At 38.4% G+C, this 21,798-nt stretch overlaps 1 long non-coding RNA gene and 1 other non-coding gene across 2 annotated transcripts in view; both read left to right on the top strand.

Moving 5' to 3' along the window:
* Window positions 1-21,798, top strand: part of LOC110579228 — a 359,886-nt gene that overhangs the window by 188,410 nt on the left and 149,678 nt on the right. Inside the window, exon 3 of the long non-coding RNA XR_002480236.1 lies at window positions 3,471-3,531. This is a non-coding gene — a long non-coding RNA (uncharacterized LOC110579228). The remainder of the gene's footprint in view (window positions 1-3,470; window positions 3,532-21,798) is intronic.
* Window positions 6,787-6,893, top strand: LOC123324699. Its single transcript, XR_006539973.1, has one exon. It is a non-coding gene; the product is annotated as a U6 spliceosomal RNA (small nuclear RNA).

Below are 21,798 nucleotides of genomic sequence, written 5' to 3'. Positions count from 1 at the left end.
ATGACTGAATTTCGAAAAAGTTAAGTGGCATTTTAGGTGGACGTTAACTGAACAAAAGTTTAGAGCCTGGGCCATGATTAGGGGACAGAAGGTTGATCTCCATGACTGAAAGGAACTGTTGGGTGGGGACTTAGAGGAGAGGGGAATTGTAAGTAGAAAAAGGAAGAGGTCAGTATTGATTCTCTGCTTCTATATCTTGGACCTGGCAAGCTGAACCGCTATTTTACACAAATTAGCCTGTTAATGTTTGTATTTCTCAAGGCTCTGGTAGGAAAATGATGGCTCATTCCAATGGACAACTGAGGACAATTTAACGCAGAGACTGTTTATATAAAGATGTAAACAGGGTGTAAGGAACCAACAAGGCATACTGCAGGATCTTAGGGCTACCAAGGGTATGGCTCCATTACCATCCCCAGGACTGAAGAGGCAAGGGGGAAGAATGATTACTGTAACCTCTAGAGAGTTGTAAGGAAAGAGCTGCCTGATAGGAATTGTGGCTTTTGGGAAGGGAATATAGCTAACTCATAGCAGCCTGACAGAGGGGTGTCAGGAGGCTAAATAGCCCAACCTCATTCTCTTCTGTCTCTGATATGATCCCCCCACTCTTAACTTTGATTGAACAAAACTGGAAACTGAGGGCAAGGGAACATGTTGATACAGTTGTACAGAGGATTTTTTGGGGCAAAGTGAAAGGGTTAAGAGTGGATCTTGAGTGGATCCCATTTTCCAATGGGAAATATAGGAGGTATTCTAATAATTATAGTAGACACATCAATTTTGAGCAATATATCTCTTTTAGTATGGATAAAAAAATGATATGGATAGTAACAGTGGATAGTAATAATAGTAGTACATTTTTACTATAAGTTTTGCTAGATGAAGCTTGAGGCTTAGAGAGCTTAAATTACTTATCCAAATTAATGCATCCTGGGATTCACACACAAATCTGTCTATGAGGGCTTGCTCCATTTCCGTCAGAGGCTGGAGGATGACCATGGCATGGCTTTCCTGGCATTATGAATCGTATCAGTTGCCTTTAGCTATTAAGGATGTGGGAAGAACAAGTGATCATAAGGAACTTCTTCCCTGTTGTTAATTCTTATTTTGGGGAATATGCTTAGGACTCTGGAACCTGGAAGGAAGCTCACCCTTCCCTCTGGGTCCTCTTGTCCTGACAGCAGGCTTCTGTCATTGTATATCTCATATTATGAGACTATCTTTTGATTGTTAGCACCAATAGCCATTCTGGTGACCTCTTCAGAGGGAAGCTTTCATCTTCAAGCATTAAGTCTGACTATAGGGTCTGGTCTGGTCAAGCATAAAGCACTGTCATGCTTACTGCTCCCCCACCCTCCTTCCAAATCTGGTAGTCTTACCACATTTTCCAGAGCAGTGATTTCAGGATAGAGGGAATCACTGGGCTGCCAAGCAGGAAGGAATCTGGGCTCCAGGACAGGAGACTCATGGTGGCTCATGGTGGTGGCTTCATGAATCTGAGAACCTGTTTATGGTTCTGTCCCTCATTGCTCCTTATAAATAAGATATATTTTTATGTGATGTGCATACTGGTATTTTGAGAGGATCCCTCAGCTTCATCTCAAACCTGGTGCCTGACATCCTATAGTCCATGATACATTCCTTTAAAGCAGTTTGATGTATTACAGTTATAACACTAGCTACTTTTTCCCCCCTATTGTATACATCATCTCATTTAATACTTACAACAAGTGGTACTGAGGCTTCTAGGGGTTCAAAGTCACGCAGTAGATAGTTGGTAGAGCTGGAGTTTTAAATTGGCTTGAATTGAAATCCAGCTCTCTGCTACATTTTATTTACTTCGTATTATTGAAGTAAAATAGGCATGGACTTGATACCCAATTCATACCTATGCAAGCTGTGGGATCTCCAGAAAATTATTATTTCTAAGTCTCAATTTCTCTATTTCAAAATTGGAAGCTGGGTAAAGAGGAAACAACATAGAGCATAGAGTAGACAGGCTGGCTAAACTTGGTCTTTTTTAGAATATTTCTAAAAGTAGTCCTGGAAGGTGAGAACGATTTCAGAGTCTTTCCTTGGTGGATAGCACCATGATCAGATTCTCTCATGATGGGGCAAGGGGATGGGTAGAATACTGACATTGAGGAAGAAGTCCTGGACTTAAAATAGTAAGAGTGGATTTTGTTCACCACTTGTTAACTGAGTGAGCTTGTGCAAGACTCTTAACCACTCTGATGCATGCTAAGACTGTTTCTTTATCTGTAACATACACATCTATTCCATAAACCTACACAATAGTGTTGAGAGTTTCAACTGATTAAATGATAAAATGTCATGTTATAAATTATTATATGCTAGATCATGTCATTTGTTATGTCATCATCATTGTTTTTTCCATGAAGAAACTGAATCTTTATAGGCAGAACTAATTTGTGACTAGGGAAGTGTGTTTCTTTTTTCTTTACCTGGTGGTTACATTCCCACTGAGTTATATAGAGGTGTTTGACTTTGATACATTACTATTTTTTAAAAAGATTTATTTGTTTTACAGAGAGAGTGGGGAGGGGTAGAGGAAGAGGGAGAGAGAATCTTCAAGCCAACTCCCACTGAGCAGGGAGCCCGATCCCCAGGACCCTGAGATCATGACCTGAGCTGAAATCAAGAGTTGGCAGCTTAACCGACTGAGCCACTCAGGTGCCCTGATACATTACTATTTGACCACCTTGTTTGCCTTTTAAAAATTTTAAGATAGGATCCAGTGAAGAAATAGCTATCAAAGAACATTTAAATGAGAATATAGTTTATAAAAATAATTTTTATAAATTTGTGTGAAACATAAGCCAATAGAAGGTATTGATAGATACATGGTAGATTGCTTTAATCTATTACATATGTCACATAGAGGCAAGTATATCTGCAATCAACTGATTTAATTCTTCCCTGAGCTTGGATGCCAGCATGGTGATTTTCCCCTTTTCAGGATAACTGTTTCAGCCTCATTAGTGTGGTTGATAGTGAAAGAGTGTTGGAGGAGTAGGAGAACCATAGGGAAGATGATACAAGCCATGGAAACCCACAGTGAAGGGAGGTCTTAGGGTAGTCATTTCTTTATCCTAATCTGAGCACCACTGAAGCTCGATTTCATAGATAAGGAAATGAGGCAAATACATAATCTGAGCTCTATTATGTTGCTTAGAACCAGAAGCACCAAGAGCTCATCTGTGCATTTTTCACTAGGCAAATCAGACTCCTGGACATTCTAGAGGAAGTCAGCTGTGCGTCTGCCATATAAATATAGCCAAACAAACAAACCCAACGGTGAATTTGTAAGAGAGTAATTGTAGGTCTTTGAGGTGACTTTACAAACTATAACTTTCATTGCTTGGCCCAAATGTTATCTTTTGGTGCCTGTATTAGATAGAACACAGGCCTGAGATTGGTGAATCATTTCTCCTCTTTTTATATTTCAGTAACACAAGAAATGTACTTTCAAATGAGCCACTATCAGAAACCAAAAAGCCACTTCTCAAGGTAGGATCTGTGCAGTATTAAAATTATCTTGTGTTTTTGTCCTTAGAATTACTGTGCTTGGTTGTAAGTATGGGACAGACCAGAATAAGACCATTAGGCATCCCTGCAGATTTGGGAAGTATTTGCAAAATAACCTTTAAGATATGTTGTGTCATTGCTGAGTCATATGGTAGCTCTATTTTCAACTTTTTGAGGAACCTCCATACTGTTTTGAATCACAGATCTGTACCTCTGAAACAAATAATACATTATATGTTAAAAAAAAAAAGATAGCAGGAGGGGAAGAATAAAGGGGGGGAAATCGGAGGGGGGAGACGAACCATGAGAGACGATGGACTCTGAAAAACAAACTGAGGGTTCTAGAGGGGAGGGGGGTGGGGGGATCGGTTAGCCTGGTGATGGGTGTTAAAGGGGGCACATTCTGCATGGAGCACTGGGTGTTATACGCAAACAATGAATCATGGAACACTACATCAAAAACTAATGATGTGTAATGTATGGTGATTAACATAACATAATAAAAAAAAAGATATGTTGTGTCTTTAATGGATTTATATCTTGAAGGAAGAGTAGGTAGTCTATCTGATTTGCTTTATTCTCATCCATGGTTTTGATGATCAGACTAAGAAGAAACAGAGGGAAAACCTAATTAGAGGCTTTTGGGGTTTGCTAATCCAGGCTGGAAAGTACCCAAAACTACCCCAATTCTTTAATTTAAATTGCATGTTCTCTTTTTGTTACAAAATTTGATATAAAGCTTTCCCAAGTAAGGGAGGAGCCCAAATGAAGTTTAAATTAAGTTCATGTAAGTTTTAACCCTCCACTGATGTACCTGTCAAATCCCACAGATGAGATTTCAGGTTTGTTCCAAGTTCAAAGCAGGGGCTAGAGATAAATCCTGTCCACTTCACACCTATGAAAATAGGGAGTAGTGGCTGGTTGATGATTGCTTTTTATTAAAAAAATTTTTTGGGGGAACAGACTGAATGCAAGTTGATCTTAGCCAAATTGAAGCTGTGTTTTTTTTTGAACAGTGTAACAGAATTCCAAAACACATGGAGAATTTTTGAAACAATGGGATTCTATAAGAAATTGTTTGGTAGATTGGTTCACTCTCTCATTCATTTGTTAATTCATGGCACTGTGATAAAGTTGTTAAAAGTATAAACTTTGTAATCATCCATCCAAATCTGAGACCCCAACTTTGCTAAATATGGGGCCTTATTTAGAATGAGCAAAGGTCTTTGAGCCTATTTTCTGAGTGGTAAAATGGTGATAATTATAGTGATACCTACTTCATAGTTTGTTTAGCAGATGGAGTGAGTTCCAAGCATAAAGTTAGTGCTCAATAAACACATAACTTAAAAAGTCCACCCATCCATCCATTCATCCATCCATCCTTGTATCTGTCAACTGTCCTGACCCTGATCTAGGTGCTAGGGATATGGTGCTCCATGTTCAGGTCTTTCAGTCTGATTGTATATAGACAATTATAATACAGCATGGTTAGTGGTATGATGAACATTAAGAAGAAAGAAAGCTCTTCTAATTCACCTGGGGAGGATAGTGGTGACCTCCTTTCTCCTCCTGGGTGGAGAGAGACCTGTAAGCTGTGTTCATAGGAGTACTTAGGATTAAAGATGGAGACTTATTTTGGCTTAATACAAGGGAGGTCTTTCTGGTAGAGATGCTGGAAGATAGAATAGGAGGCCATGGGAAGCAATGGATGTTGTCACTAGAAGAGGAATCTGGCAAAAGCTGGGAGATCAATCTGCAGAAATGTTTAAGAGGGGTCTCAAGCCCTTGGATAAGAGATTGAATAGATGACTTTTAAAATACTTTACAATTCTGAGAATCAGTGATTTTTAAGGGATTTGGAAGGGCTTAGATGAGCTTCTCTGAGATGGCTATATCAGAACGAAGCCTGGCCAGGCTGGGCAATGTAGCCACCTTGGTAAGCAAGAATGACCACGATGATGACATGTTCACGCTGTGATATAACTAGTTTTAATTTATTTTTATTTTGAAAAATAATATAAGATCCATAGATGCATTTTCAGTATAGGAAAATTAAAATACTATAAAAGCATAAAGAGTAAAAATAAAGTCTTCTTTCTACTCTCCTCCTTGCCCCTCTTTCTGCCCCACCCTCCATTTGCTCCCCTACTTTATTTATTTATTTATTTATTTATTTATTTATTTATTTATTTATTTATTTGACAGAGAGAGAGACAGCGAGAGAGGGAACACCAGCAGGGGGAGTGGGAGAGGGAGAAGCAGGCTTCCTGCTGAGCAGGAAGCCCGATGCGGGGCTCGATCCCAGGACCCTGGGATCATGACCTGAGCCGAAGGCAGACGCTTAACAACTGAGCCACCCAGGCGCCCCGCTCCCCTACTTTAATTCCGTCCACAGAGATAATGACTCCACCTTTCATTCCCCATCCTTCCATACTTCTTTTCATGAATTTCTGTGCCTATATGTGTTCATATACACATATTTAGTTTTTCAAAAATCATGAATGGGATCATACTCTAAATACTATTCATTAGTTTTTTTCATTTAGCACTAATTGTGGAAATACATATAAATGTACATTGGGGGGCGCCTGGGTGGCTCAGTCGTTACACGTCTGCCTTCGGCTCAGGTCATGACCCCAGGGTCCTGGGATCGAGCCCTGTGACGGGCTCTCTGCTCCACGGGAAGCCTGCTTCTCCCTCTCCCACTCCCCCCACACCCCCGCTTGTGTTCCCTCTCCCTCTGTCTCTCTTTCTCTCTGTCAAATAAATAAATAAATGAAATCTTAAAAAAAAAAAAGAATAAATGCTCATTTTAAAAGCCACTGTCTTTTCAGGGCTACATTGTGTTCTGTAGCGTAGCTGTAACATGATGGTAAAATGACTTATATGCATTTCCATTGTATTCATCTTGGTGCTGTTGTAAACAGTGCTGCAGTGGACATCCTTGTGGATACATTTATGTGCCCAAGTGCAAGTCTTTTGGTGGGATAGATTTTACAGATTCTCTGAAGTTGAGTTACTCAACTAACAGGATGCACCTTGTAAATTCTGATGAATAACATCCAGCCCTCTTCCAGAATATTGAACCAGTTTATATTTTCACCAGCAATGAAAGAAAGTGACCATTTCATCACAATATTGGTGAAATAATATTGAAGAAAACCAGAATATGTCACTCCAAAATATACTTCTTTGACATAAAAATTAGTTTGAGCTGAGGGCAATTAAGAAGGAGCAGTGCTTGCTTTGGCAGCATATGAACTAAAATTGGAACAATACGGAGAAGATCAGCATGGCCGTGGCGCAAGGATGACATGCAAATGCGTGAAGCATTTGAAAAAAAAAAAAACGGAAGGAGCAGAGCTCCCCTTTGTCTGTCTAGAGGCAGGATATAAACTCTCCTTTTACAGGAGACAGAGTTCTATCAGTCCAAAGACGGCACCAGAGGAATCTGCAAACAAACCTTACTCCATTAGCTTCCTCCACATATTTACCCTCTCACAGTTCTCCACCTGCAGCAGCCTAAAACTTGGGCCTGCCATTTCTCTACATATTATTGTCTTTGATTGAAGATGCTACAGAAGCTGGAATCCTGGGCTGCCCCTTTGAGTTCCTCTAAGTTTCTCCCATGAAATGTGCACTGCATGAGTTTATAAACTGGTTTTCTCTTGTTAAGTTGTCTTTTTGTTAAAGAGCCCCAGCTTGAAAACTTAAGATGGGTGGAGGTAAATTTTCACCTTCCCTACAGTATATTAACAATCTTTTCTTTTTTGGTTCATCTATTAGGTAAAAATAATTTCTAGTTGTTTTAATTCAAATTTGTATGATTACCAATAAGGCTGATCATCTTTTAATATATTACCTGGCAGTTGGTACATCATCTGTAACTTGCCTCTTTATATAGTTCGTCTATAAATATGCATGAGAAACAATTTTTATGGATATTAATCTCTTATGTGTATGCATATATGGCAAATACTTTGGTACAATGAATTATAAATACATTTTAGTTTTTTCCTATGGCTTCTGGATTTCAAATACTTATTTTTAAAAATATTTATTTATTTATTTTAGAGAGGAGAGTGAGTGTGTGTGTGTGGGGAGGGGCAGAAGGAAAGGGAGAGAGTGTCTTAAGTAGACTCTGCACTGAGCAAGGAGCCTGCACTCTGGCTTGATCTTACGACCCTGAGATCACAACCTGAGCCAAAACCAAGAGTTGGATGCTTAACCGACTGTGCCATCCAGGCACCCCAAGAATGTTGATTTTTAATGTGTGCAATAACTCTTATGTCATCGCTGAACCAAGAGGTCAATACATGCATAAGGAAGTAGAACACATCATGATGTTCTTTGTCTTTAATCTCCTTTTCTACCACTTTCCTTCATTACTCTCTACTTTTAAGTTGCAGGGTACCACATCCCTTCTGCAAATGCTGTGGTTTATGAATCTGTATCTGATTCATTGCACAGGCTATTTTCCCCTCAGGAATATCTTTCTTATATCGCAACCTGAGAACTTCCACTTATCCCCTTGGACCCCAGTCACATGGCAGTTCCTTGGGTGTAAACTTCCATAGCCACTCTAGAAAATGGAGAAGAGAAATAATCCCCTCATTTGGTTGCTAGGGTTACATTACGCTAAACGGGTAAAGTAGGATGCCGGGGTCATGGAAGTTTCTCAGTAATTGTGTGTTCCCTCTCATCTAGTACCTACTGCACTGAAAACTATATCATTGCTTAGGTACCTAGCCCAGTTTTCTGCTTCATTGTGAATTCCTGGTGTACTGAGTTGTATTTTTCTTCTTTAGCCTGTCTCGGGCACTCAATATGCATGCAAAGGTTTCTCACTGAGATTGATTGGTATGGGTTGGGCACATCGGCATATATGGTCTTTGTCCAACAAAGAAAAATAATGCATTTCCTCTTCTTTTTCCCCTTTTTTTCAAATATGAGCTATCAAATTTAGAGAAAATATTATGGTCAATTATAGTACTCAGTTAATCTCAAGCACTTGGAAATCTCTGTTGCCATTGCTTCATTTACTTAATTCCTATTCTGTGTTTTTACCTAATTGCCAAATTTTGGAGTGTGTGTGCTTCACAAATTTCATTAGTATACTTTTTAAATATATAAATTGAAAGATGGGTAATACCTGACAGTTTCAGTCTATATTATTATTTATTTTTATCTCAGATAATTTTGTTACAGTGTCACTCACTTGGGGAACAAATAATAGCAAAAATATAAAATAGAAATTGAAAATTAACCACCCCTCGAAAACAATGAATCATGGAACCCTACATCAAAAACTAATGATATACTGTATGGTGACTAACATAACATAATAAAATAAAATTAAGTTAAAAAAAAAGAAAATTAACCACCCCTCCATCCTCAGTCCCAAGGGCATGGCAATACCACAAACATGCATACTTCATGGGATATTATAATCGAAATAATTGAACTTGAGATCTGGTTCTGAGCTTTCTGCAGCTAAGGTAAATAATAGAAACAAAATTCTTTACAAGATGTTTATTGTCTTAAACTATCCCTTTTACTGATCCTGTCTTTAAATGCCTGTTCTTACTGGCAAATCCATGCTGTCTATAAGCATTTAATCTCAGCTTGTTTGCTGTGTGTTGAACACATATCATCAACCAGATTGAAAGCTTTTCAAGGGTAAGGACCTGCCTTTGCTTTTTTGGAATCACCTAGGTTAAGTGATTAGCAAACTGATATTGAAGGATTAGTGCTAAAATGGTAAAATCTCGCAATGTCCCAGAAGTATACAATTTAAAAAGAAAATGGGGAGCAGGGAAGTGCAGTGTGCTGGAGTTGAAACTCAGGTCTGTGTGACCCCACAGCATGTATTTTTTTTTTTAAAGATTTTATTTATTTATTTGAGAGAGAGAATGAGATAGAGAGAGCATGAGAGGGGGGGAGGGTCAGAGGGAGAAGCAGACTCCCTGCCAAGCAGGGAGCCCGATGCGGGACTCGATCCTGGGACTCCAGGATCGTGACCTGAGCCGAAGGCAGTCGCTTAACCAACTGAGCCACCCAGGCGCCCCCACAGCATGTATTTTTAACCATTTCCTGAGCTAGCTCTGCGGTCGGTGTCCCCAGAGCTTGACTCATGTCAGGCAATAAGAATGGCGAAGGTTCCAGAGCTTGGTTTTAGACTATGATTTTTTTTTTTTTTTTTTTAAATTGCAGTGCTGGTCTTTTTGCTTCAGGTTTTGGTGCTGAAAGAGTAAATCACTCTATCCGTGGTTACTGTCTGTGAGGTTTACTTGACAACCTGAGTTGCTACAATGGACACCATTTGATAAGGCAGAGGCTTTTCCTTCACACTGCCTTTCTTTTCTATAAAATTTGTTCTATGAAAATGCCATGTGGTCTCAATCAGCTTTTCTCCCTTGCACCTTTGGTTTAATAGGCTTCTGGCATTTGGGTGTGCCTGAAATATTGATTTTTTTTTCAACATTAAAAAACATGTATATAAAATATAAAATGAAATAAAGACAGAGAATTAATATCCTGTTTTTTGAGACACAGTGACTAATTAGAATGACACAGGCCTGTGGGGGGTTTAACGTAGCTAATCTTTAGCAGGTGTGTTTGCTACCAGCTGACAACATCTTTCTCAGAAGGAAGGTAGAGTCAAAAAGTGCTGGAATATCAGCAAAATAGAACTAAGTGATGCAAGTCATCACACAATGGAGAAATCCTAGAACTTCACTGTCCAAGATAGAAATCCTTGGGTACATGTGGCTGTTTACATTTAAGTGATTAAAATTAAATGGGATAAAAAATTCAGTTCTTTACCCTAGCCACATTTCAAGTGCTCAGTTGTCACATATGGACTATCAGGCAGCACAGATATAGACCATTTCTGTCCCTCTGTAATACTGTAATACAACAAGAACCAGATTGAATGTTGGGGTGAGGAGACAGAATGAGGTAAGAATTTTAGTTGTGCCATTTTTTAGCAGGGTGGCCATGGTAAATGATTTAATCTCACTCTGCCACAGTATCTCTTTTTATAAAATGAAGAAAATATTGCTTAGTGTGTAGTGCATCTAGCAGTGTTTCCCTTCTGAGTGACTGCCCCCAACTACTCTATCAAATGTGGCCACCACCTGTTATTCCTCATACCACTGAATACAACAGAACATACAGCTACCTTGAAACGTGCCACTTTGGTATATTGATTATGTTGAGCTATAGGCTCTTGAAAAACAGCCAATGCAGGAACAGGCTTTCTCTGGACTACCCTTACCTGCCAAAAGACAGATCCTCCAAAGGAACTCAGTTGTTACAAATCCCCTCTCAAGGAGTTTCATCAACAAGGGAAGGTTGACTTACCACGGGAGAGGAGAGTAGAAGTTGACACCACACCCAGACAAACTTTGTCAGAAACTATCATACCTCCCATCTATTCTAAGGGCCCATTCATCTTTCCTAAAAATTGTTTCCTGTCCTCTAAAAGGCTAACATCCTCCTCCCCTTTCCCGATGAAGATGGTATTTAAGTCTGAATTCTAAGCCATCTCAGGGAGTTACTCATTTTCTCTGGGTATCTCTCATGTATATTTTGTTTTTCTTTTGTCAGTATGTTTTTTATTATAGGGCTGTCAAATAAGAACTGAGAAGGGTAGAGGGAAAATTATTTTCCTCCCCTACACCACTTTATCTTTTCTTCAGAGCACTTACCATTATCAAATTGAGTCCTATCTCTCTTATCTGTCTGTCCATCTCCTTGTTTATTGTATCTTGTCACCATACCCCATGACACATACATGCTGTGGTTTTTATGAAACACCGACCAATTTTCCAATTCTCTGATACCAGCTGGGTATCTAACAAATTAATTCATTTCTGACACTACTCGGAGTAAGTGCAGACCCAAATTAAGGGCTCAGTCCCATGAGACTGCTTCTATTTCAGATGAAAGCTGAAAATAGGGTGCCCAGGCTACCCACACTTCTGCCTGGCCAATTACAGATTCAAGGGTTCCCATGAGCTGTCCCTCAGGTTCAGTAATTCACTAGAATAACTCACAGAACTCAGGAAAGTGCTTTACTTAGTAATTCCTGGCTTATTATAAAGGATATGACTCAGGAACAGCCAAATGGAAGAGATGCATAGGACATAACAGCATCTTGATGTGTTTGCCAGTCCAGAAGCTCCTTTAGCTTCATTTCAGAATTTTCACTGAAGCTTAATTATATAGGCATTATTGATTAAATCGTTGGCCATTGGTGATTGAATTCAGTCTCCAGCACCCCACCTCCACCTCTACACCTTAGGTGGGGACTGAAAGTTCTAACCTTCTTTTTTTTTTTTAAAGATTTTATTTATTTATTTATTTGAGACAGAGAATGAGATAGAGCATGAGAGGGTCAGAGGGAGAAGCAGACCCCCCGCCGAGCAGGGAGCCCGATGCGGGACTCGATCCCGGGACTCCAGGATCATGACCTGAGCTGAAGGCAGTCGCTTAACCAACTGAGCCACCCAGGCGCCCAAGTTCTAACCTTCTAATGCTGTGGTGGTTTTTTCTGGTGACCAGCCCCCATCCTGAAGCTATCTGGACCCCTCTCCATGAGTCACCTCCTTAGTATAAGTTCAGTTATGGTCAAAAGGGGATCATTATGAATAACAAAACACACTCCTATTACTCAGGAAATTCCAAGGGTTTTAGAAACTCCATGCGAGGAACCAGGGACAAAGACTGAATATATATTTTAAAATTATAACACACACAACATGGCAGAATGTAAACTTCATTTAAGGAGAAACTTTCTTTGTCTTCATTATGTACAATCCCTAGGATAGTATCTAGCACATAACAGGTGATCAATAAATATTTGCCAATCTAATGAATAGCAAGTTCCTAATTATTTGGTGAAGGAGCAATGTAATACAGTAATTAATGGTCATGATGTTAATGAAAATGATAATTATGGTAATAGCAGCCACCATTTATTGAAAGTTTTCTATGTACCAGGAACTTACTAAATGCTTTAGGTAGATTATCACATTTAATCCTCACAGCAAACCTATGAAGTGGGTAATACTATTATCATTAAGTTAACAATGAGGAAATTGAGCCTCAGAGATATCAAAAAGCTTGCGAAAGTTTCCTATCTTATAAGTTATAGAGTCAAGATTCAAACTCATATCTAGGCTTTTAATTACTTTATCTCAGTGATACATATTATTAGAAGAAAATATTTTTTTTCTATAGACAGGGAATTTTTTTTTCTTAGATTGAAGTAGAATTTATAGCAGAGTTCAGAAAATATTCTCCACCTTGGATTCAGTTCCCTTTAAACTGATTGTTAGGACTGCCATTTTGGCTTGTGGTTAGGCTCCTGGGATTATAAAGTAGGCTTATCTTTATATGTAATGCTTTTGCCTAAACAGGTCCATGAATCAAGACATAATCAGCATAGGGGCACCTGGGTGACTCAGTAGGTTGGGCGTCTGCCTTTGGCTCAGGTCATGATCCCAGAGTCCTGGGATTGAGCCCCGCATCGGGCTCTCTGCCCAGTGGAGAGCTTGCTTCTCCCTCTCCCTCTGCTGCTACCCCTGCTTGTGTGCTCTTTCTCTCCGTCAAATAAAAAAATAAGATCTTAAAAAAACAATCAGCATATAAATTATTTGACTTCCCAAACTGTCTCTAGATTTTCAATCTTCCAAATCTCTTCATTTGTGGTAAAATGAAGCTGCAGAGTCATGTAAGACGCAAATGACTGCATCTCCATGAGAAAGGGCAGTGGACACTATAGCATGCCAGTGAAGTAGGCAGTGTCCCAGGAAATGTTAAAGGATCAGAACAGAGCATGGGAAATACCCAGGCCATTGTGGTGCTGGTAGGTGGGGCTGAGCCCCCTTTAAAACTTTCCTGGGAGTGCCCCCTACCAACCCAATAAAGAACCTTTGACAAGGTTGAGGACTATACGTTGTGCCATCAGAGTCAACTCACAAGTCTCTTTGAGCAGCCCAGAATGAGGAATGGGACTTGTAATTAGCAGGCTAGGAAGGGCTGCTGCTAATTACTTGTTAGTTGTGACCTTGGAGTATAGCTGGGGCCAGAGCCGGTCTGACGATTTCTGGGAATAGGTTTTGGCAGAGACAGCTTGTTCTTTCTGAATCCCCTTAGGCTATGCAGTCTTTGCTTGGAGAAGCACTGGGTTTTGGTGGAAAGGACTTTCAATGTACATTACCTTAGATGGGTAGGTTTAGGGAGCTAGAGAGGAGCATCTATAGTGATGGGGAAAACCTTTCATTATGGAGTCAAGGCTATTCAAACAAATGTTTTTTTAATGGGAATATTCATGGTTTAATTTTTTTCTTAGGAATAATATAATAAAAACAATGTATTGCTTAGGGATTGTTGTATGCCAAGTACTTTTCAAAATGCTTTAAATATATTAACTCAGTTAAATCTTAACAGCTCTGTGAGGTAGTTAGTATTATTCCCATTTCACAGATAAGGGAACAGGCAGAGAGAAGTTAAGTAATAATTTGTATTAGTTTTAATGTTCAGCCACTTCTTGACATAATATTTTCATTTCCTAATTTGTTCTTAAGCCACCAAGGCAGATAATAGTCTCGTTTGCTCTTCCTCTCTTTATTATACCTTGGATCCCAAATCAATCTGATTGATTAATTCATAGAGATGATATTGGCATTTTGGGATGGACTGCTTTTCATTTCATGGTCCACTGAAGGGTACCAGGATATACTTCCCCAAATTGTGCCTTTTAGACACAGAGATCATTTTGAGCAAAGGGCCACTGAGAACCAAGGTTCAGGAAAAGCTCTTTACCTCCCCCTAACTGCCTAAAAATAAGAGTATAAATTTCCCCCTTTTAAGAGGAAATTTACATTCATATAGGAAATTTCCATTTGTAAAAATATCTCCATATTAGGAAGAGATCTACTTCCTGGAGGCAACTCTTATCACCTGGGAGACTCTTACCAGACTGGCAAGACAGTCCTTATTTACCACACATTTCCTCCCTTCAGCTTCCCATCACTTGCCTCCCCCTCCCGGAAGCCCCAAACCTTTTCCTTTACTTAGCCTAAGATGGTAAAAAGGCTCCTTGAGCCACATCTTCCTTTGTGGACTCCTGTGTGTACTGTGAAAAAATGAAATTCAGCTGAGAAATTTTAAAGATCTTACTGGTTTTATTCAACAATTCATGAGTCAGGCAGCATCACATCTAGCAAACATCTAGCAAACGAGGCTTTGAAGAGTTGAACAAAATGGAAGACTTATGGGCAGAAGGAGGCAGGACAAGGAGGTTATTCTAGCAAAGTGCTGATTGTTCCAGGCAAGGTCACCTTTCTTTAGGGGATTACCTCATAGTTGCTGTCCAGGTAATTCCAGAATGACTGGTTAAGATTACATTCCTGGGAAGGGCTGAAATTGCAATTAGGTTAGGTATTAAGTCTTAGTTTGTTGACATGGGCTTAGCACAAGTGACTTCATTTTGGATCTGTTATCTCTCTCTTTTTTTTAACAGTATGTACGTACTTAAAACTTTTTTTCTTGTTAACCTGCCTTTTTTCAGTTGGATTTGTGGGCCTCCCCTTGAACCTAAGAGGGTAGAAGGAAAATGATTTTTCCTCACCTACACCACCTGCTATAGGGCATTTGGAGCCCTTGGCACTCACCCTCTGCACACAAATAGTATATTTTTCCTTGTTTTTAATGACAAACAGCCCCATTCCTACATATCCAAAAGCCCCCCAGTGGGGTAATTTCACCTCTAGTTGAGAGCCAATGAGGAGTTTTCTATGCATTTACTTTCTAGACATGTCCTTTAGTTGTTTTTAAACACTGCAAATTGTTAGCAACAGCATAAGAATTATTATAGCTCCTTTGTTGGCATGTGTAGGTAATATTCATCATTGTGTCTTACCTGAAAATTTCTTTCTTCTTGAATCTAGATTCTAGAGTCTCTGTGGTCAGTCTTAGCTTCAAGGATTGGGCTCCATGAAAAACTGAAAAAGTGTTTACAAATAGGGTCAATTTACTCCTCTCACTGTTTATACTCAAAACTACTAAATCCCCTCCTTTTTCCCAAATTTTGACTGTACCCAACTTCAGTTTCCCTGTCTGATCTTTGATAGAATTTTCGTTCTTCTTGATTGTATTTAATAACTGGGTTTTGATGACCATGTTTGATTTTTGGCTTAGCTCATCTCTTTGTTCTTGCAGCCACCATGCCACAAATGAGCATTTCCTGCTCAAAGACCCCTATTCTGTAACTGTGTCCCAACTTTGGTCTTCGAATTGGGGTTTTCTCTCTTTGGAGTATAGACCCCTAGAGGAACCCCCTGGATGCTCCAAGCCTTCATCTAAATAGAGCCAGTACAGACTCATGGTGCTCTTAGATGCAGCCTAATGAATTGCCTTTGTTAAAGAAGAGAACCTAGTGGCTCATATTAGCATCCCACTAGGCATTTTTTTATGTTAATATAATTTGCTTCCTAACCAGAGGTGTGTGCAGTAATTTCTCATTCCTTTTATGTTTTAAATTGCAGATGTGAAGGAACAATCCCAGTGGGAGACTATCAGCTGCCCCATCTTTTCTCCACATAAACCATCCTTTTCCTTGTTTTGATTTTTCATCTCTTACCTTCTAGGAGTGGTGGTCTTAGAATCATAGAATGCCAGGGTTAAAGCAGCTCAGCAATTACCTAATTCAGTATGCCTTCAACTGCTGAATCCTAGCATTTCCCTTTGATTCTTATTTTATATTACATCTCTGTGCTGAAATTTCTACTGTATTGTTTAACATATTAGTGGTAGTTATTTTGAAGTCCCTGCCTAATAGTTCCAACATCTGAGTCTTCTGAGTCTGGTTATGTTGCTTGCTTTATCTCTTGACAGTGGCATTTTTGTTTTAGTTTTTGTTTTGTTTGTTTCTTTTTGTTTTTAATGTGTCTCATCATTTTGATTCATTGCTGCACATCATGTATGAGGTACAGAGACTGAGGTAAATAACATTTATGCTCAGAAGTGGATATGCCTCTTTTTCTATCAGGCTGTTACTGTGTATGGGGTTGAGCTGGTCTAGTCAGATGTTGAGCTAAATTTGGGTTTGTGTTGCTACTGTTAACCTTTAGTGCTCTAGAACTTCAAATTATTTCAGTAATTAAATTATTCAGTAACTAAGCACTGCCATTACTTGTGTTTAGAGTGGGACTTAGAGGCTAAAAAGAACTTCTTTTTTCTGATAAGCACTTTGACCAGAGTTCTATAAATTGTAGAAAAAATTATATTATAATGATACATTTGCACACTGGTTTCCTGAAAATAGATTGTTTTGATTTTATCACCCTTACATTGACATTTATAGTTACAGCCTTGATACACAGCCAAACCACAAGTCTAGATTTGGAGTAATGAGTATGGGGCTATAAAGATGGGTCATCTAATAGGATAGTAAATCAAACACTGACTCTGTGGCTGGTTGACTTGCACTAAATGGATGAGGAAAGTAGTAAGTTGTAGGTTGTTTTTCCTAAGGTTGATATAAACCTCCTTTTCTCTTTCCTTAAATTTGATTCTTTTGGCTACCAGCCCAGCATAAACTGTTGTCAGAGCCTCTATGAGTCAGTGATTTTTAGCTCTGCACTGTACTCTTCATCTTCAGGACATCCTTATGCTTAAACTCACAGGATTATAGAATCATAAAAGTGACCTGCAGGGTAACTGGGGATTTTTCAGAAAAGGGTAAGCAGGAGTTCTTACCTAGGTTTCATAGATTTTTTTGGGGGGGAGGGAGAGACCATGGATTATCTTGGGGGAGTCTGCAAAACTCCCAAGATTGTACATAAAACAAATATATATATATATTTTGTCTTGAAGAGAAAGCCCATAACTTTCCTCAGATTCTTGAAGTGGCCTGTGGAGCCTTAAATCTTTGCCACAATTAGAATAAGATACGAAAGTAGGCAGTAACAACTCTTCTTCATAGGCTGAAGCCATATGGCCTCTCTGCCAGGCATTAGTGTCTGCAAATTCCTAGAAGCCAGGGCTTTCTTACTTGTTTTTGTCACTGTCTACCTTCTTGCACAGTGGCTAGCACTAGGACACTGTAGGAGAACATCAACAAATTAAAAGACATCTTACAGAAGAAAAAAGTTATATACTGTGTGCATGTTTAATGAAATTATCACTTTAATTTTGAAAATATTAAAATGTGAAAAAATGTTGCTTTCTGGTTTGAGAAAATATGATAGCATAATCTTAACTGTTCCTTGTTGAATGGATGGATGAATACATGGTAATCAGCATGAATAATTATAAGTGTGACTACCATTTATTAAATATTTATTGTGTGCCAGGTCCTTCACCAAGCCCTCTACATGCATTATCTCATAATTTGATATTTCAACACTGCACAGCAAGTCATTATCTCAGTTTGACAAATGGGGAAATTCAGACTAGAAGAATAAAGACTTTTAAAAGATCTTAGTACTGGTAAGAGGAAGAACAGAATTTGAACTCAGGTTTGTTTGAACATAAATCTCACACAAAGTTTGGGAAGTAAAGCCACAGACAACAAATTTATAAACAGATCTCCATTCTTCCTCCTATCCCCAGTCAAGAATGTAATTCCTGATATTAGTCTTGGTGATGCCTTGGTTTCTTTCATATACTCCCCACTGCCTCCAGTGCATCAATTCCAGCATTGATTAGAACTTTTAGCCATAGAAAATGGCTACAGGTCTGATAAGTATTAATAAAATAGAAGTGTAGCTAAAGGTGTTTTCTAGGAAGAGAAGGTGGTGGTTGCTTTGTGAGAAGATCAGAGAAAAGCTCTATAAGGAATATGAATTGGCATTTATCACAAATTGTTGTATGGGTGTGAGGGTATGCCTATAAACACACCTGTTATCTTTCATAATATACCAGTAGGCTCATTGGCAGTAGTAATAGATTGTTCTTCTAAGTATCTTGAATCTAGTAAAAAAAAAAAATGCCTGGCATATATGAGTGCTAATGCTTTTTATTTTTTTGAATGACTGTAAATAGAGTGATGGAGTTATAATTTGAGGAAGATATTGCACCAAGAATTTTTAACACCGTAGGCAAAAAAAAATCTGGAAAACATAGCACAAGTATTTTAAGATATAATTTGAGAGAAGACAAAATCAAAGGATAATCACCATTCAAGTATATGGCCATTCACCATTCACTGGTATTTTCTCTAAGAGAGTTTGGTAGATTCACAGGTTTATAACCATTTGAGATCACTTTGATTTTAGTGAATTTCAACTCCACTCTTGATAAATATAGCACTTCTTAGTGTCAGGACTCTGAAATCAAAGTCTTGCTTTGCCCTTATAGGAATCTCTTAATCTCAGTTATGATGACAGTGTACAGTAGGTAGAATTCCTTAGTGGATCTGTAGGTTTTCCTAATGTAACCCAGATTCTGTTTTCTTGGGTTATGATATTCACTCCATTCAGACTGACACATTACTTGGATCTGATGTTCAGCATATTCTTGGACCTTTAGTTACTTCTTCCTGGAGAGCTGGCAAGAAGTTTGGTGAACATTAATTTTTAAATCCTGCAAAGGAGAATTTAGTTTAATTGAAACCCCTTTGGTGCTCTCTCAAGTTAGAGCAATAATTTCTTAGGAATAGTGTTAGCCTGTCAAAATATTTTTTTTAAATGATTTCTCTTGGTTCACCTCAGAGGTTACTCAAAACTACTGCTGATATTTTTAATATATAATAGTTTAGAAAACATCCTTGTGCCGTCCTAGGTAAAATAAAGAGATCCTTTTTAATATTTTGGTTTAATATGTATGTTGTATTTTTGTTTTAAATATAGGAAGCAGTTTTATAGAAAGGACTTAGCATTTGTCATTATTTCTTTTCTTTGGAATTGGCTCTAGGTAATTTATTATAAGGCAATGTCTCTTTTGGGTATACTACCTAATTTTTTTTTTTGTATTTTTTAGTTTTGTTGTGACGTATTTATTTTTATTTTTGCTCTTTTATAGTGAGGGAGTGGACTTTGGAAGCAAAAATACTCAGTTTGGAGGCAGAAAACTTGAGACTTTGGTTAAACCATCTAACGTCTGAATCTACTTCCCTATCTGTAAAATGGGAATAAGAATTGTTCCACTTCAGATTTTATAGCATCCTTCTCAAGGTGAAATGAAAAAATGCATGTCATAATTGCTTTGTAAACAAACAAAGGGAAATGTGTGTATTTTTTTCATTTGTCAAATAGAAAAAATAATACCCATTCATGGAGTTTGTTATGAGGGTTAAATAATTCATACATGTAAAATACTTAGAATTGTACCTGGCACATAATAAGTATTCAGCAGATGTTAGACAATATTATTATTATTCTAACGATTAATTGCATTAAGCTTGTAGTCCAGAGGTTCAGTCTTGACTATTACGCAAGACAAAATAATCCATCTGTACAAGCCAGAACCAAACCTGGCTAAGAACTAGGAACAAAAACAAAAGGAAAAAAATAAAACACAGAGTCACAAAAATAAAAGAATCAACAAAGATAAATTTCTACTGTTTGTGTCCCCTCAAAATTCATTTGTTGAAATCCTAACTTCCAAAGTGATGGGATGAGGAGGTGGGTCTTTTGAAGGTGATTAAGCTGTGAACACAGAGCCTCAAGAATGGGATTAGTAGAGGCCCAAGAGAAACCCTTCAACTTTACCATCATGTGAGGACACTGTGAGAATTCTGGTGCTATCTGTGAAGCAGAGAGCATGTATGCAACAGACACTAAATTTGCTGGCACCTTGATCTCTGACTTCTCAGCCTCCAAGAACTATGAGAAATAAACTTCTGTTATTTATAAGCCACCCAGTCTGTGGTGCTTTGTTATAGTAGCCTTAGACTAAGAATGGTGCTTCTCAGAAATAGTTTCAGGAAGAAAAATTGTGTGTGGGCTTAAAATACCCACCAGGTGCCTTTTTTTTGGCAATTATAGTTTAACTGGCTCTGGCAGGTGAGTCCACTTGGACATCTTGGTGAGACCTCCAAAACTATCAGGTTAAATTTTTCAAAAACTCTAAGTTGACTTAGATGACTTAGGCAAATATAAAATGAATATGTATCAAATATTTTATGCAACTCATTAATTAATGAGAGATCTAGTAAGATGGTAAAGCTGGTTCAAAAGAAAATTGGAAGAATGGAGATTTATATAGTCAAGTATTCAGTGAAAATGGTGAAGTAAATTTACTAATATGTATACACTGGTTCATATCCTACAGGATAATGCAGTTGTAACTTTGGGGTTACCTTTTCTAGTAGACAGAAATGTACAAGTGGAACTTCATAGAATCTGAGCTCTAATCAAAAATTAAATAGCAAAGACAAATTAAGGTGTCTTCTCACTGGTAATTAAACATTTCTTAGGTAAACATGTTAAACAACGTCATGTTGAAAGAACATCTTATTTCCAAGTTTTAGATAATTTTTTTTTTTTTTAGTGATAGAAAGACACAGAGGGTTTTAAAGAGGGGAGTGCCATGATATGATTTATGTTGTAAGAGAATTCCTGGGAGGATCTCTGCTTTGGGGTGATAGACTTCAGGAGACCAACGGAGGAAGCAGGAGGACCTTCCAGGGGGAAATATTTTAGTCCAAATGAGAGGTTATGTTGTTGTGGACTACAATGGTAGTGGCTGATGTTAGGAGAAGTAGCCATATTTGAAACACATTTGTAAGATGGAGCCAACAGGATTTGCTAATGGATTGGATGTAGTGTGTGAGAGAAAGTGAGGAGTCAGGTTGAACACTAGGTTTTTGGCTAAGTCCTGGGTATACCGTTGTGAGGAACACAGATAAATTCCCTGCACGCATGGAGCTTACTGTCTACTGAGCAATTTTTTTAAAAAAGCAAACACTATTTTAATCCCTAATTCCAAATTGTTTTACAATAATTATGGAAAATACAAAGGGAAGACAAGAGCCTACTTTAATAGGTGCTGAAGGGAGGCCTCACAAGGCAGGGAGGTGAGAGGTGAGAAGGAGTTAGTTATGTAGAGTCAAGGGAAGAACTTTCCAGAAAGAGAACATAGCTACACAAGTGCTCTTAAGAGAGACAAGACTCAAGTCTTAGGAACTGAAAGAAAGCCTGCATGGCTAGAACACCTGGAGTGAGGTGGGGGAGAGGACTGGTTGGGGTTAGAAAAGCAAGCATTCTAGAGCATTGCATGAAATGTAAGAGCATG

Source organism: Neomonachus schauinslandi, chromosome 4 (genome assembly GCF_002201575.2).
Source record: "Neomonachus schauinslandi chromosome 4, ASM220157v2, whole genome shotgun sequence".
In the NCBI taxonomy this organism is placed as follows: Eukaryota; Metazoa; Chordata; class Mammalia; order Carnivora; family Phocidae; genus Neomonachus; species Neomonachus schauinslandi.
This window is presented reverse-complemented; position numbering and strand designations above follow the sequence as displayed.